Below are 14,459 nucleotides of genomic sequence, written 5' to 3' on the forward strand. Positions count from 1 at the left end.
TTACCATATTTTGAGTGTTTTTGCCCCCTCGGGTCTCAAGTTGGATTCTTTATTTTTACTCATGCTTTAATAAGGAGAGAGTCATGCAGGGTAGTCTTGGTCCACAGAAAAAGCACAGGTCTGTTTTTGATTCTTCCTTCCATCTTGAAGCCAGTTAAGTCCTCCTCTCAGAGCTGTTACTGTTATCAGTCTTCCGATCACCTCAGTTCCTACTGAACAGTAACAGTGGTATGTGGAAGCCAGACCCGGGAGTTCCTGAGAGCCTACCATGTGAGACTCTTCCCAACTCCACATCAGAGGTGTTGAGATGATAGCTTGAAAACTGTCCATGGTAAGAATGTTTACACCACAGAAATCACTAAACTTAAACCAGGGATTTAAAAATATCTAGAGAATAGGGTGTTGAGCATATGGACAGTAGACATCTATCTACTATTGTTCTGCTAGACTAAGAGGGGATCCTTCTGCTATATTCTTTAAACTCTGAAAGGCTGAAATCCGCAAAAACTCTTTATGTCTGTGTCTCAGAGCTTTATTCCAGGAAACTTCTCTGCTCAGAAGTCAATGTCCCTCTTCTCCTCTCAAATCTCTGTCCTCTAACCTTGCCCATTTGTTTTTTGAGAGCTGTAGACTTTGAGAATACATATAATGATGTTAGGGAAGAGACCATCGTCAGTTGTTTTATTAATGTTGCCCATGCAGTAGATCTGATGACTACCTATTTTTCTGGCTGACACAAATTTGAGTTTCGGCTCCTAAGGGGCAAAGGGTGCAAAAGGATGGAGTGTGAGCCTACCTGACTACTGACAGGGAAGCAATTGTATTTCCAACCTAGGCTTATCGCCTTATAGTTAGAAGAATCCCACCTCAGATTCTGGCAATAGATTGTTTGACTTTGGCTTTGAGGGTGATTGAGCATTCACCTTTCGCCATGTCTTCTAAGGTATTTCAGTGGGGAGTCAGAAGTGGCTTCCCCACTTGGGGTACTTTGCGTGTATCTGGAATCCTCTTCCTGTTCCCTTGAGTTAATGCCTCTTCATTGCTCAGGCCCAGGTCAAACTGCACTTCCCTGGGCTTCATAACTCAGATCAGGACTCCCTGCTTTGTGCCTTTATTAAATAGGATTTTCTTTCCTAGCACTTACTACATTTTATAATGAATGCATGTGCCACTCTTGGTTTCAACTCTGCCTACCCCATTGGAAGGTAAGTGCTAAGGATAGAAGCTGTGTCTGTTTGGCTCATCACAGAACGCCCAGAGTCTGGCACAGCTCCTGCCTCATGGAGCAACACTACGAATTATTCGCTGAGTGAATGTTGAATGAGAGGCTGTGTCAAAGGCCAGCCAGGTGCCATTTTACTCAGGTTCCCATGACTCTGAATGATGGGCCTCTGAAACCCTTCCTGCTGCAGAAACACCCAGAGGAAATGCTCCATAAACACGGATAAATTGATCAAGTGACCCAACTCTTCCCTAGCTCTCAATCAGCAAGGGCAAAAGCAGCTCTGCAGCACAGTTCTCTGACCCTGCAAACACACCAATGGCCTACAGCAAAGAATGAAGCTCAGACTCCTGGCTTTTTCCATACTCCACACCTGCGTGGTACCTTCCTGATCACAGTTCACCTCCTCCAGGCTGTGATCCCTGATGACTGCACTCCCCACATTCCCTAGCAGCTTCTCCTGAGTCTGGGCTCCCCCAAGTATCCACCAATTTGCATCACTTCATCAACCCCGCTACTTCTTCTGGCTGGTCTGCCCTTTCTCCTTTCTCCACTTGGTTACCGCCAAGTCATCCTTCAAGAACTGGGTCAAGTTTCACTTCCTTCATGAAGACTGGCTGGACCTTCTTTTTCTATTCCTTCCCCTTGTGTGTACACATGTGCATACGTGCACTCGGCCATGCTCCTGTGCACACATACACGCACACACACCCACACTCACACTCATACTCACAGATAATCTCAATCAAGCTTCCCTGGGCATTCTGCTATGAAAGCATTTGGCAAACTGTATTGCAATATTCCATTTACTTCTTTATCTCTCCCACCAGACCAGGACTTCCATGAAGGAAGGGGCTGGGTTTACAAAAGCCTCTACCACAGTTAAGAGCACAATGAACCCAACAGCAAGTGTCCAAGCCATGAATTTCCTTGAAAAGAAGAATGGAAGGAGCACCACTTTGATGTCATAGGTTTGGGTGACTTAGCTTTTCTTTTTTATTTGGTAATTGTGTTCTTGGAAAATATATTTAAACTATTCAATTTCATTTGGAAATTGGGTAATAATCCTACCTCAAGGCTGTTTTGAAAAGTATTTGAAGATTAAATAAGATATTTATGAAAGAACCTGTTGAGAATCACCTTACTGCATCTTCAAAATGTGGGGGAAGTTTGATTTACTACCATAGTCTGTATCATCCACGCTAGCATTTGGCTAAATGCTGCCTTCTCTTCGCAGATCCCAAGTAAAGCCCGAGGGATGGGGCTAGAGACCAGCCTTCTCCATTTCCCTCTACAATAGGAAGTACATACAGTAGATTAATATGTACCTGCTAACTTCAGTATTTTGATGTTGCTGGAGTATTGCTTTCCCCTTGTTCCCAGTTTGTTTCATAGAGGAAATAAGACTGAGTTTAGTCATGGATTTCAGACTCAATTCCCTGCCCTGACATTTGGAGCTGGGTGGCCTTGGGCAGGTTCCTTTTTCTCCCTGGGTCTCACCATCTTCATGTGTTGAATGTGGGGTATGATGCAGTGGATTCTGGGGCTTCCTCTAGCTCTGTCAGTCTCTGATGCTGAGCTTCTCCTCCTCAACAGAGCCCCCTCAAGGAGAGGGTCAGTACCTTCCACCTCTTTATAGATTTTACCGGCTCTGCAGCTCTTCCTGGCTGAGTGTCACACAAAACCAAGAATCAGACCCTGTGCTCGGGATCTCCACAATAGGGAGCAAAACAGAATCAAGCTTTGAAGCCTGAGGCTGGGCACACTATCTATTCACCAACAGTTCCAGCAATAGCTGCAAAAACAATGCCTCCTAGGGAACCAGTAACACAACAGAACAAGCCTTGGTCTTGGGCACTTGGGGAATGATCTCTGAAGACCGGGCTGGGCCAATCCTCAAGTCTACAGGTCTGAGCTCTTGCTTTGGCAAACTACCTGTGGCCGCCATTTCTCCATGCAGTCAATGGAGGTACTCAGCTGCAGTGCGAGGGGGGTTAGACACAACCAATGGCCTTTAAAGACATCATCTGTGTCATCGGGACAGCAACCCTGTGATGCGGAAGACCTGTGCTCATTCCACAGATGTGAAAATGATGGTCCAGTTTGCTCAGGGGCACACACAACCTATGCCAGATCCACAATCAAATCCAAGTCTATATACCCCAAAGCCTGTGCTTTTACTGGATCTGATGTCTTGAAAACACAGTGATGCCAGCTTTCAACCCAACACTCGCAACTGCGTCTACAGAAGGGGGCTCCAAAACCAGTTTGCCACTGACTTGCCACATCACTAAACCCTCTGGGCAACAGTTTTCTTCTCTGCCCTCCTAATGTCTTCCCAGACTCTTATAAGGAAAAAGAAAATATCATATACAGAATGGCACCTAAGTAGGTTAAATATCTCCGGGTAGACCTGTAAGAAGGAACTGTGATCATAGTGTGTCCTGTGCAAGCAGAGTGGAGAGATCCACGAGGTAAAGAAACGATTCTAACATTTAACAGGCATCTAGTATACAAGGGCTTTAAGTTTATTATTTGATCTAACTGTGTGATGGACCAACCTTACAGATAAGAAAAATTAAGGTGAGAAATGACTGAGGTAGTTCTGTCTAACTCCAAATGTCATTTGCTTTCCTTTGAACCCACAATGGCATCCGTCTTTAAATACCCAGAATTAGCAGTCATTTAAGTTCCAGTCTTTCACCGTGCCTTTAGTCCAGTGGGGATGAAAATGACAGGCTTCCCTGAAGGCAGTGACTAAACTGAATAATTAAACCAATAATAAATTCTAAAGTCTTTCTTTCTAGGCCTTCTAATTTTTGACTCCATGCCCTGTTCAGTCTTAATTCAAATTCCTCAACTTCTCAACCATCTGATTCAGCAACTGCTTTGCTTGTTGTCAATTGAACATAAAGATTAATCTGACAAGTTTGTGCTTCTGCCACAGAAGAGATGTTAGGCATCCCAGAGAGCTAAACAAATAGTATCTCCATCTCCATCCCCTTGTATTTCTTATTCAGCACCTTGAACTGCCATTTCAATATTGCGTTTACTGAAACTTGTGCATGTCTTTCTCCAATTATACACTAAGCTCCCAGAGAGGAGTATCACTCACTCTGAATGCTTATATGTTCTTTTGGGTTTTGATCTAAAGAGAACTCTTTTAAACCCAGACTGAAGAGTTGGTGGCTGACACGAGCAGGGGTGGGCAGGACAATCAGATGTTAGGGTTCTCTCATGTGTGGTAGGGATGGACATTCTCTGACTAGAGCACCCTTGTGCTCTACACGCTCTGAAAACATCAGCCATGGCTCCCGTCTCAGGTCAGGGGAGATGTAGCCTTGGCCTGTTCCCCACAGGATCCCATCCCATCGGTCTTGCTACCTGACATTCCACAAAGCTCTGGTCTCTGGGAAGTGGTCTCCTTTCTGTCTCTACCTTCTCAACCTGAACATCTCCCCTGCTGCTCTCCTCACAGTTCCATTATTCAAGACTTCAGCTCAAGCCCACCTCCCCCTTGAAGCTTTCCTAATCTGTCCAGCCACGGGAGGTGCTGGCCTTCCCTATGCTCTCACTGGAGTTGTTACTTCGCCCCAGATGACTGACGCAGCTTTTCCCCCACTGGTTTTCTTGGGTTCTTATGGTGTCTTCCGCTACATTAAGAGCAGAGATGAGGTAACCTCCATCTCTTGGGATCCACACAGCACCCAGCAGGGTCTGGTCATACTCATGCTTAAATGCCAATGAGCAAACAAAGTTTGCTGAACCAGAGGGTTGAAGAGTTGATAAGTTTGAATGAAAACTCTCAACAGCTAGATTGGGTCCAATTTAAAGGGTTTTGTCCTTCACACTGCAGCCAGAAGACCTCAGACCACCAAGGTGCCTGCTATGGGTGGCCGGCCCGTCAATGTCAGCCAACAGGACCTTCATCCTCGGGCTGCCTTGCTCCTGCCAGCTGCAGTGCATGCTGGTGATCAGCATTCCTTTCGTGGGGCAATTCCAAATTCACATGCAAACTTTGTCCCATCCCTGCTCCAGTGTGAAAGCTACTCTGCCACCAAGAATGTCCCTGTGTTCCAGTTCCACCATCAAACCACAAATCACATCCTCCTCAAAGCCTTCCCGGACTGCACCTCGGCCCTGATCACACAAATACACACAAATAGCATAATTCCACTCAGATCATGCTCACACTCGGCTGCAGGCTGCTTCCCATATGAGTTAAGCATGTCTCTCCAGACGCTCTGACCACTCTCCAGGGGCAAAAGCCCCCTCTCATACCAGACCTTTCCCGCCAACAGCGCCAGGAGCAATGGCTCACATGGGCTGCAATGCTGAGACTTTAATAAATATTTGAGGATCAAAAAACTGACTGTAATCGAGCTCTAGAGTACAAAATAATGAGCAGAAAGGAGGCCCACAGGGCTTTCACATCAAATCATCCTTTTTAGCCACCATTATTAATCAATACTTGTAAAAAAATCAAAGCTCTCATTGTTCAAATAACAATAGGTCACAGACACAGCCACCAACAACTGCAAGGGGACTTGCCACCCAGATTTCATTATTTTGCTACAAGCACAACAACAGTGCCAGCACTTCTGATGAGCGTGTTGGGTGGGGCTGCTGGGCTGGACTCATCAAATTCAGCATCTCCCGTCTCCACATCTTTCCAACTTCAGGTTCAAACCCCAAGCAGCTTCTTTCCATGGTAGGGCTGCACATCTTTGGCCGAGGAGAGAAATAATGAAGAAACTGCTTCTCACTCAGTTAGGCTAATAGTGTCACATGCTATTGTTTCCCTACCCCAAGTCCTAGGGTAAAAGCAACTCCAACATCCCAGTAACTTGCAGAACTTCCATCTTCCTCAGTGTCCTACTAGTGTGCTCCTAAGTGGGTCAGGACTCCGGCTGAATGTTCACAGGACCTCAGGTCAGAACCCCACTTTCCTGATCCCACCTCAATCCAAAAGCACAGAGGCCTCTCTCTGGCATTGGACAAACTGTGGGTCACTATCTTTGATCTCAAAATGCATGCAAACTAACTCAGTGGTAGTGACTGAGCACAGGCAATGGCAGGGCAGGCTCTGCTGTGGGGATCGAGAAGACACCCCAGGGAGCACAGGCATGGCCCCAGTCTTCGTGCCCAATGAAATCTAAAAAACAGTAATAATAATACCCAGCCTCCTAGATCCAAGAGGTCACGACGTAACCACAGCAGAGATTCCAGGTGCCTCCCGGGCATCAGAAGCAGTAGCAAAGCCCAGAGAGAGAACATAGTTTAGATTTTCCAGAAGCTCTCTTTGCCTCATCTCCCTTGCCTCAACTAAGTCATTTCACCGAAGAGGACCAGTTTACAAGAGATGCAGAGAGTCAATTTTCATCTTCCTTCCACACTATTCACTATGGTGTGTCTTCACACAGCTCACCATCCCTCCTCTCCCTACCCGCCCTCCACATCTGGCTCTCTGATTCTAACTGGTCCCATTCCCCCTTCTATAACCTACTTCCCCACCGTAAACACTTAGCCAAGTGTGCCAACCCTTCGGATTGGTCTACATGGGTGCTGGGCTGCCATCACAGGGGACTGAGGAGCTCTGAGCTTTAAGAAAGCTTTAACTTTCCTGGGACACGTCGAGCTGCAGAATTGCGGAATTTCATAGTAAGCCCAACTCTTTCACTTTACTGTGGGAAGAGTGACAAGGCACTGTAACTTGTCCCACATCAAATGCCAGTGGCCAGCCAGCCCAGCCTGTGGCCTGCCTCGCAGGAGCCTTTCCCTGGAACTTTCCGCTCTGAGCGCTTCTCTCTGCTCGGTTGCCTTTTCCCTCGCGGCCAGCCTCCCAAAGACACCCAGGAGCAGGGAAGCACTTGGACTTGAGTAACAGACAAGATTGCATAGTTAAGTGCCAAAATGAGTGTGGTGGACAAGAAATGCAATTGGCATTTTCAGAGAAAGTCAAGAGCTGTATGTGCTATTGTGATGATGAGACTCTAGTAGGCACTTAATAAATATTTGATGATTCGAAGAATGAGTGACCGGTAGGATGCACATGTGGTAAAACATCGTCAACTCTTAGGCTTTGAGGGAGAAACTGAGAGTGGGCAATTGGCCCTGAAAGACTGCCAGAAGTACAAAAAGCCATTGACGCAAGTGGCTATTACTCACTTTGTCTAAGAGGTCCTCAATGTGCGGCTTCTCAGGGAGCAGAAGCCAAGCTCACCTTAAAGAGCATTCACTTTGAATATTCTACCTTCACATCAGTTCTGTGACTCACTCATGCACCAGGAGTCACTGGTTCATTTGCAGGGGCAGGGCGCCCTGGGGCAAACTCGGTCCCTCTCTTCAGGGACCCACAGCCTGGGGAGGTAGTGACAATAAACAGAAGCAGCACAACCCATGGCCAGGCTAGAGCTTCAGACCAGAAGTGCTCTGCAGCCTGGGGGAGGAGCCGAGAACTGGTCTGCTGTCCTAAGAGGGAGCAGTGCCAGCCAGATGGGCCCAATCAGGACCCCTTCCCAGAGGAGGCGGTGAAGCAGAGCCAGCTGAGGTGTGGAGGAGACCTGTGCACACAGTGCCCTGGGACAGCAAGGAAGCCAGTCTGATGGGAGCAGAGGCCTGCATGTGTTGTGTAAAACGGGGTTCACTCGAGAACAATGCCAGGTGCCTGGGGCAGGCTGCTGGATGGGCTGCGCCAGGAATGACAGGAAAGAGAAAGAGGGTTAAGCTAGGGAACAGCCCTTGGCCAGCTTGGCTCCGTTGGTTGGAGCGGCACCCTGTACACCAAAAGGTGGCAGGTTCAGTTCCCTGGTCAGGAAGCGAGAGGGAGGCAAAGATCCATGTTTCTCTCTCACCTCAGTGTTTCTCTCTCTCCCCCTTTCCTCTCTCTAAAAATCAATTAAAAAAAAAAAAGAGGGAACAACTGGCCTGTGAAGTCTTTTTCCAATTCTAGAGAAATCACTGGGTTTGCTGGGACATGGGTAATCCTGTTATTAGTTCCTTTCTTTACAGAGGCTAAAACTTCTGTCCAGAATGTCACTGCTCAGCCACTGTAGCCCCCGATGGGGACCCTCCCCCTCACACCCTCTCCTCTTTGAGCATAGGAAGCATCCAAAAAATTCAACTGAGTCAACTCAAGAGCAGAAAACAACTATTCCCTGACTGTCTTAGAACATAAGGGGCCCCTGGAGGCATTTCTGGCCATACCAAGGGGTTATTAGTCTCTGCGCTATGGTGACAATGATCTCAGGACCAGTATCCAGGAGGCAGCGTGGAAATCCTCTCAGAGTCCAATTACAGAAATTAGCTGGCATTGTTTAATCCTCACAACCCCTGTGAAGTAGACAGGGTAAGCATCTTATCCCTATTTTGCTGATTAGGTTACTGAGGCACAAAGAGGTTAAAAAACTTGTGGGGGAGGGGGAGTCATTTAGCTGGGAAGTAGGAGGATAGGATCTGAAGCAAATGTGTCATATCAGGTGGGATGTTCTTCACACTTTATCACACAGTGGTCTGGTCCCAGGTCGACCACCAACCTGTGTCATTTACTCAAGTCACTGTATCAACTGCCTCATCTGAATGAGGAGAAAATGCTTATCTGGCCTCCCTCCTTCAGAGAATCAAGAGGGAATTACGATGTGAAGATATCTTTGAAAAGGGCAATGTGCCATGTATAGGAAAGGGAGTATTTTTTAGAGAAAATAAAAAGTTGGGCCCTAACCGGTTTGGCTCAGTGGATAGAGCGTCGGCCTGTGGACTGAAAGGTCCCAGGTTCGATTCCGGTCAAGGGCATGTACCTTGGTTGCGGGCACATCCCTAGTAGGGGGTGTGCAGAAGGCAGCTGATCGATGTTTCTCTCTCATCGATGTTTCTAACTCTCTATCCCTCTCCCTTCCTCTCTGTAAAAAATCAATAAAATATATTAAAAATAATAATAATAATAATAATACGTTGGGTTAGGGAAACAGTTTTCCAAGCTGGCAAAGTTCGGAAACACTTATCTGCTCACCATTCATTCCTGATCCTCCCTAGCAGGGGAACAGGCGTGCCTGGGGTCAGCTCGCTGGCTCATCATGCATCTGCCAATCAGAACCCTTCCTCCCAGGGGTCCTATGGGCCTGGTCACCTTCTTCATTAGACCCTTAGCATCATTTGCTCTGAACTGGATGGGAAGTCAACTGTGGGTTTCTAAACAAAAGGCCGTTAAAAATATAACATTTCCTCAACCTTAGAAGGTACCCTCTAAGGAGGGGGCAGGGGGGACCAACTCTGAAAGGGATACAGATTCCCTCTGGACTTTTAAAACTATAAGGACCACTAACTTAGGCTCAGTCATCTAACTAAGGTTATCAGTTCCCGGCAAACTTTATACTGCCCCCAAACTTGCTATGTCCAAGGAGGCCTCAGAATCTCATAGAAGGCTAAGTGAACATGGAAATGAAAACAGAACCAAACAAGAATGGAGAATGGAACTTTCTATGAAGTACACTGTGGCTATCTGGGTGTTTAATTTTCTGCATCAATCAAGCGTTTAGCTGCCCAAAGTGTCCATCACGTTATGAAGAATGTGTGGAACACCAGGTCACCTTTAGAAATTGCTCTAAAAGAGGCCCAAACCTAAGGCATTATGCACGATGACACTACTCCTTACCTACTCATCCTGGCCCAAAACATTTGGGGAAGCTCACTCAGTTTCATAATATGCCACTGCACAGGAATGGAAGGGAATTGTTTTGTTCCATTCTTCACAGGAACCCAAGGACCAAACATGGTAACCTATGGCAAGAACTCTTATGAGGTTTCATTTTTCTCAGGGCAGCTCTCCGGGACAAGAGCAGCCTCCTAAACCCCCACCCCACCCCATCAGAACTGTCCCACACAGTGGGTCCCTGAGCAAACTCAATGACATCATACGATTTTTAAGGCACTGCAACTCCTGACAATGCTAATGTGTTAATAATAATAATTTACTCTGCTCTTCTGGCAGGAGCAGAACTGAAGCAACTTGAAATGCCATCAGCAAAACATTATTTATTTCCCATTCCTGAGCAGCATAGAAAACAAGGTTTCATTGGCTGGGTCTGCCTTCAATAGCTTTCTGGTTTCAATTAAAACTTCGAGTCTCCAAGGGAAAAAACTGGCATTCTGGGAGGCTGAGGCCCAGCCAAGTTTCTGTGTCTCCTCAGAAATCCAGAAGGGATGTCCCATCCATCTCGCTACTTCTCATCTTCCTCCTGTTGCATGGGCTGAAGACGCTTCAGAGTGAGGCTGAAGTACAACTGCAAACAATGACCAGTCCGAAACACTCTCTTCCTCTGGAGGTGCATTTTTGTGCCAGACAAGTATTGATTCGGGCCCAGATGGAATTGAAGATCAAGAGAATCCAAGGATAAGTGCCTACCTATGTATTCTTCTGCAAACTCCTGCCTCTCCCCACTGACCATCTTCAACTAAATTCTACAAAGATTCCATGCACTTATTTTCTCTTTCCCTCCAACCGTCTTTTAGGTCAAGTAATTTACAAAGTAGCTTGCCATGAATAATACAAGTAGAGGACCAGAAGCCCTCGTGGCACCACGGGCTCCTTGGTTCACTCAGGGATACCCCCAGGCTTCCTCTGTGTGAAGTTCAACTGAGTCTGCCAACAGCGCCTTCCTATGTAACATTCTGAAGTTAACACACAAAAGATCGGGTTACACCCCGTCACTTGTCTAGCCCATTCATGAACATATAAGGCAGTTGATATTTTCTCCCAAGCTAGAAGTGGCCCCTTTCTAACCCACACCCCTGCCTCTCAGCCACTGGGCTTTCTGTTCACTCCAAGCCTTCCCCTCCCCCACTTCCAGTTTGTTTATTCCAGTGACACATCTATTTTCCCCGCTAAGAGAGACAAGTCAGTTGGTTTCCCTCCTCTGGCCTAGGATTGCATTCACTCACCACCTCCTCCCCCCAGCCCAGCTCGGGTTACTAGAGAGGCAAGCAGCTCTCTCAGCCCAGCTCTAACACCAATTCAACTTCCCAAGACTAAGACATTTTTTTTTATAAATGGGGGGAGGGGAGATGGTATGCAACGCCGCACTTTCAGAGGACCTGGTCTTCATAAACTCTCAGCCTATACTCCCTGAAATTTGCAAAGACGCTGTATCAGGCACACTCTTTTGATCTATCCTAATGTCCTTCTCTCCTAGCAGGCAACTCCTTTAAGTAGGGAGGAAGAAAACACAGCATCCTAGGCTTGGTTCTGAAACTTGGGATTGCCAGGGCAGAGCAAGGGAGAGTCTGCCTCCCTTCGGAGTCTTGGGATGGTGGAAGCCACAGAAAGCAGAAGGGGGAAACAGTGACCTGGGATTGTAAATTGGCTACATGTAAAGTGCCACAACTTTCTCCTCCCTTACAAGCCTGCCGGCCAGTTGGCCCCGCCTCCCCATCCCTGCCAGACAACATCTAACTGGGGTGTGCAAAGGAAACTCTTCCAGACTCTCCAGGTCTGGCCCCGAGGTGCAGATGTGGCCTGCACAGAACACCACCCTTCCTCTCCACATCTCCTTCTGGACCCCACTCCTGCCCCCAACACACACTCTCTCTCTCTCTCTCTCTCTCTCTCTCTCTCTCTCTCTCTCTCACACACACACACACACACACACACACACACACACACACACACACACACACACGTTTGCAGATGAAGATGCGTTCAGATGGGGCACATCCAATTTACTGGCATGAACTAAAGGAGGGTAAGAGATGGGGCTGAACTGCCAGATAGCTTTGGTGACAGCTACTTTATGAAGTTTAGTTTTTGGGTGGGTTTGTTTTGTTTTGTTTTGTTTCTGTTTGCACAAATCTACAAGAAAAGGAGAAAAACAGGATGAAGAGTAAAGGAAAAGAATGAAAAATCATGTAAGAGAAAAAAACAAGTAATACTAGTATTTCCTTAAAGACCAAGAACTCCAACCAAACTTTAGGGGATTAAAAGGTAATGGATTTGCCGGCGGGGGGAGGGGGGTGTCGGGGCGAGGTAGGGAGAGTTAGGAAGGAAAAATAGCTGCTGTAGAATTCCAGAATAAATTGTCCTTCTGGAGGAGAGCTTCTGCAGGGATAAAGAGACACAGAAATTGGCCTTTTAGTATTAGGCATTAACCATGAGATTATCAGGACAGTTGATTTGAAGCGGAAACAAATCGGAAATCCTTCCCTCAACAGTCCTTTTAGACCAATATACACACCCTCAGAACCCACACAGACAACACAGAAAGAATAAACGCAGCATCAGGGGGGCAATAAGACTCCCCTCCCCACACTTCCAGGACCTCTAGCCTCATCTCCCACTTCCAATTGCACAACTTTCTGACCTCCAAAGAAAATATTTCCAGTTGGATCCGGTTTCAGAATTGTTGTAATCAGTATGGGTCAGGAGAGAAGGGGTGCTTGTAGTGTGTGGGGAGGAGAACTGGAAGGCAGCATTTGGGCAGTTACTTATTTTTTTTTTAGAAGCAGCATGCTCTACCTATCAAAAATTGCTATTACCCAACAATGCTTCCAACACAAACAGACACCAAAAACAGCATCACCGTTATCACCATCTTGCTAAAGATCTGCCCGGTCCAGTTTACCTGACTTTGTCTCTGTGGAACTTCTCAGGCAGTATCTTAATCAAAGAGATAATGGTTTGAAAGACAAAAACAATAAATCAATACTGAAGGGCTCCCTTTCCGGAGTGATTTCCCACTGGAAACCACCGAACGGGGGAAGCCTGCCCTTAATTCCCAAGCCCACGGTTCCTCCAGAAACACACACAATGCGTGCTTTCAAAAAAGGCATTCCATTCCTCTGCTTTTAAGGGAATTCCTGTCTTTTCGAAGTCCCCAAACCGGAGAGCACAAGAAAGAGACTGGGATCCATTGATTAAGATTTTAAGAGAAAGACTAACACAGAGCCACAACACAAGCACACACCAACCTTCGCTGGCTGGACCACTTCTTCCCTGTTCTTCTTTCTATTAAGGACTGGTTAGATTCTGATACATCCCCCCCCCCCAAAAAAAAAAAAATCCAACTAGGTTACAACGTAGCTCTCTAGCTCCACTTAACCTGCAAGTTACAAAGAGAGAGAGAAAAAAAAAAATCCTGCCGCCTTTCCACCCCTTTCCCTCCTCCCTCCCCCTCCAAGTCCACTCCACCAACACCAAACCAGCCAGCCCTGGCAGCCAGCGGCAGGACTGAGGGAGGGTGCAAAAGGCGGGGGAGGGGGATCAGATTAGGCGAAACTCAATAAGCTCTCAGCCCTCCAGCCCAACGCTTCCACCATCGCCGCCACAAACGGGCCACTCCAAAGGAGCTGGCATCGCTGCCCACCCGCGAGCGGGCCGGCATCGCGCTCACCCCAGGCAGCCTCGCCGGGACCCGCAACCCGCCCGCCCCCTCGGCCCCCTTTTCCCCTTCCCGCCCCGGTGCAAAGTCAAAGCCTGGGCGAGGCGACGTTAAGTTTTGCATGCAGGGCACACACACCGCCCCGGCCCCCGACGTGCGGGGCCCCACGGCGCGGCGGGAGCCTGGGCGCGGGGCTCCCGGGCCGAGGTCGCCGCGCGCGTGCTCACCCATGTCCCGGCGGCTCCGGCTCCGCTGGCCGTCGCGCTCGCTCAGATCCTGGCTCCTGTCGCTCGCCCGAGCCCCCAAAGGTGCAGCTGAGGTAACTCCATGGCGATGAGCATCTGTCAAACGGCGAGCCGCGGGCCGGCCGCCCTCGCTCGCGGGGCGCGGGAGCCCCCGGGCGCGCGGAGGCGGCGGCAGGGGCCCCGGCCGGCCCCGCGCTTCCCGCCCGGCGCGGCCGCCTCAGCCGCTCGCCGGTGTACGGAGAGAGATATCAAGGGGGAAAATGGCGTCTCCGGAGCCCGAGGAGTCCTGGAGTAATCACATTCACACACAGCCGCACGCACACACTCGCACACACTCGCCACGGGCGCGTGGCGAGCTGGCGAATTTTAGCAGAAGCCAAAAAAAATAATAATAATTATAGTGATGTATAATCCCGTCTCTCCGATCAATGCTAATTCTTTTCCTTTTCTTCAAAGGCGGATTGGAGCTTTAAAAAATGTTACCGGCTTCGGGCTCGCAGGAGAAGACGCGCGGAGGGCGAGGGCGCTTTTGCTGAGCTGTGCAGTCCGGTCCGCGGGGCCGATCGGCCCTGCCCGCCTGCCCGCCCGCTCGCCGGTCCGCCCGCGGTCGCTAGTGCTGCCGCC

At 48.3% G+C, this 14,459-nt stretch overlaps 1 protein-coding gene across 2 annotated transcripts in view; it reads right to left on the reverse strand.

The window, feature by feature from the left end:
* The window catches only part of SETBP1 (SET binding protein 1), a 355,347-nt gene extending 341,339 nt beyond the window's left edge, over positions 1–14,008 (reverse strand). For both annotated transcript variants that reach the window (XM_080684674.1, XM_080684675.1), the window contains exon 1: positions 13,818–14,008. The gene's annotated coding sequence lies outside the window, so the exon portion shown is untranslated. The remainder of the gene's footprint in view (positions 1–13,817) is intronic.
* Between the last annotated feature and the right edge of the window lie 451 nt (positions 14,009–14,459).

Source organism: Plecotus auritus (assembly GCF_963455305.1).
Source record: "Plecotus auritus genome assembly, chromosome: 8".
NCBI classification, from domain to species: Eukaryota; Metazoa; Chordata; class Mammalia; order Chiroptera; family Vespertilionidae; genus Plecotus; species Plecotus auritus.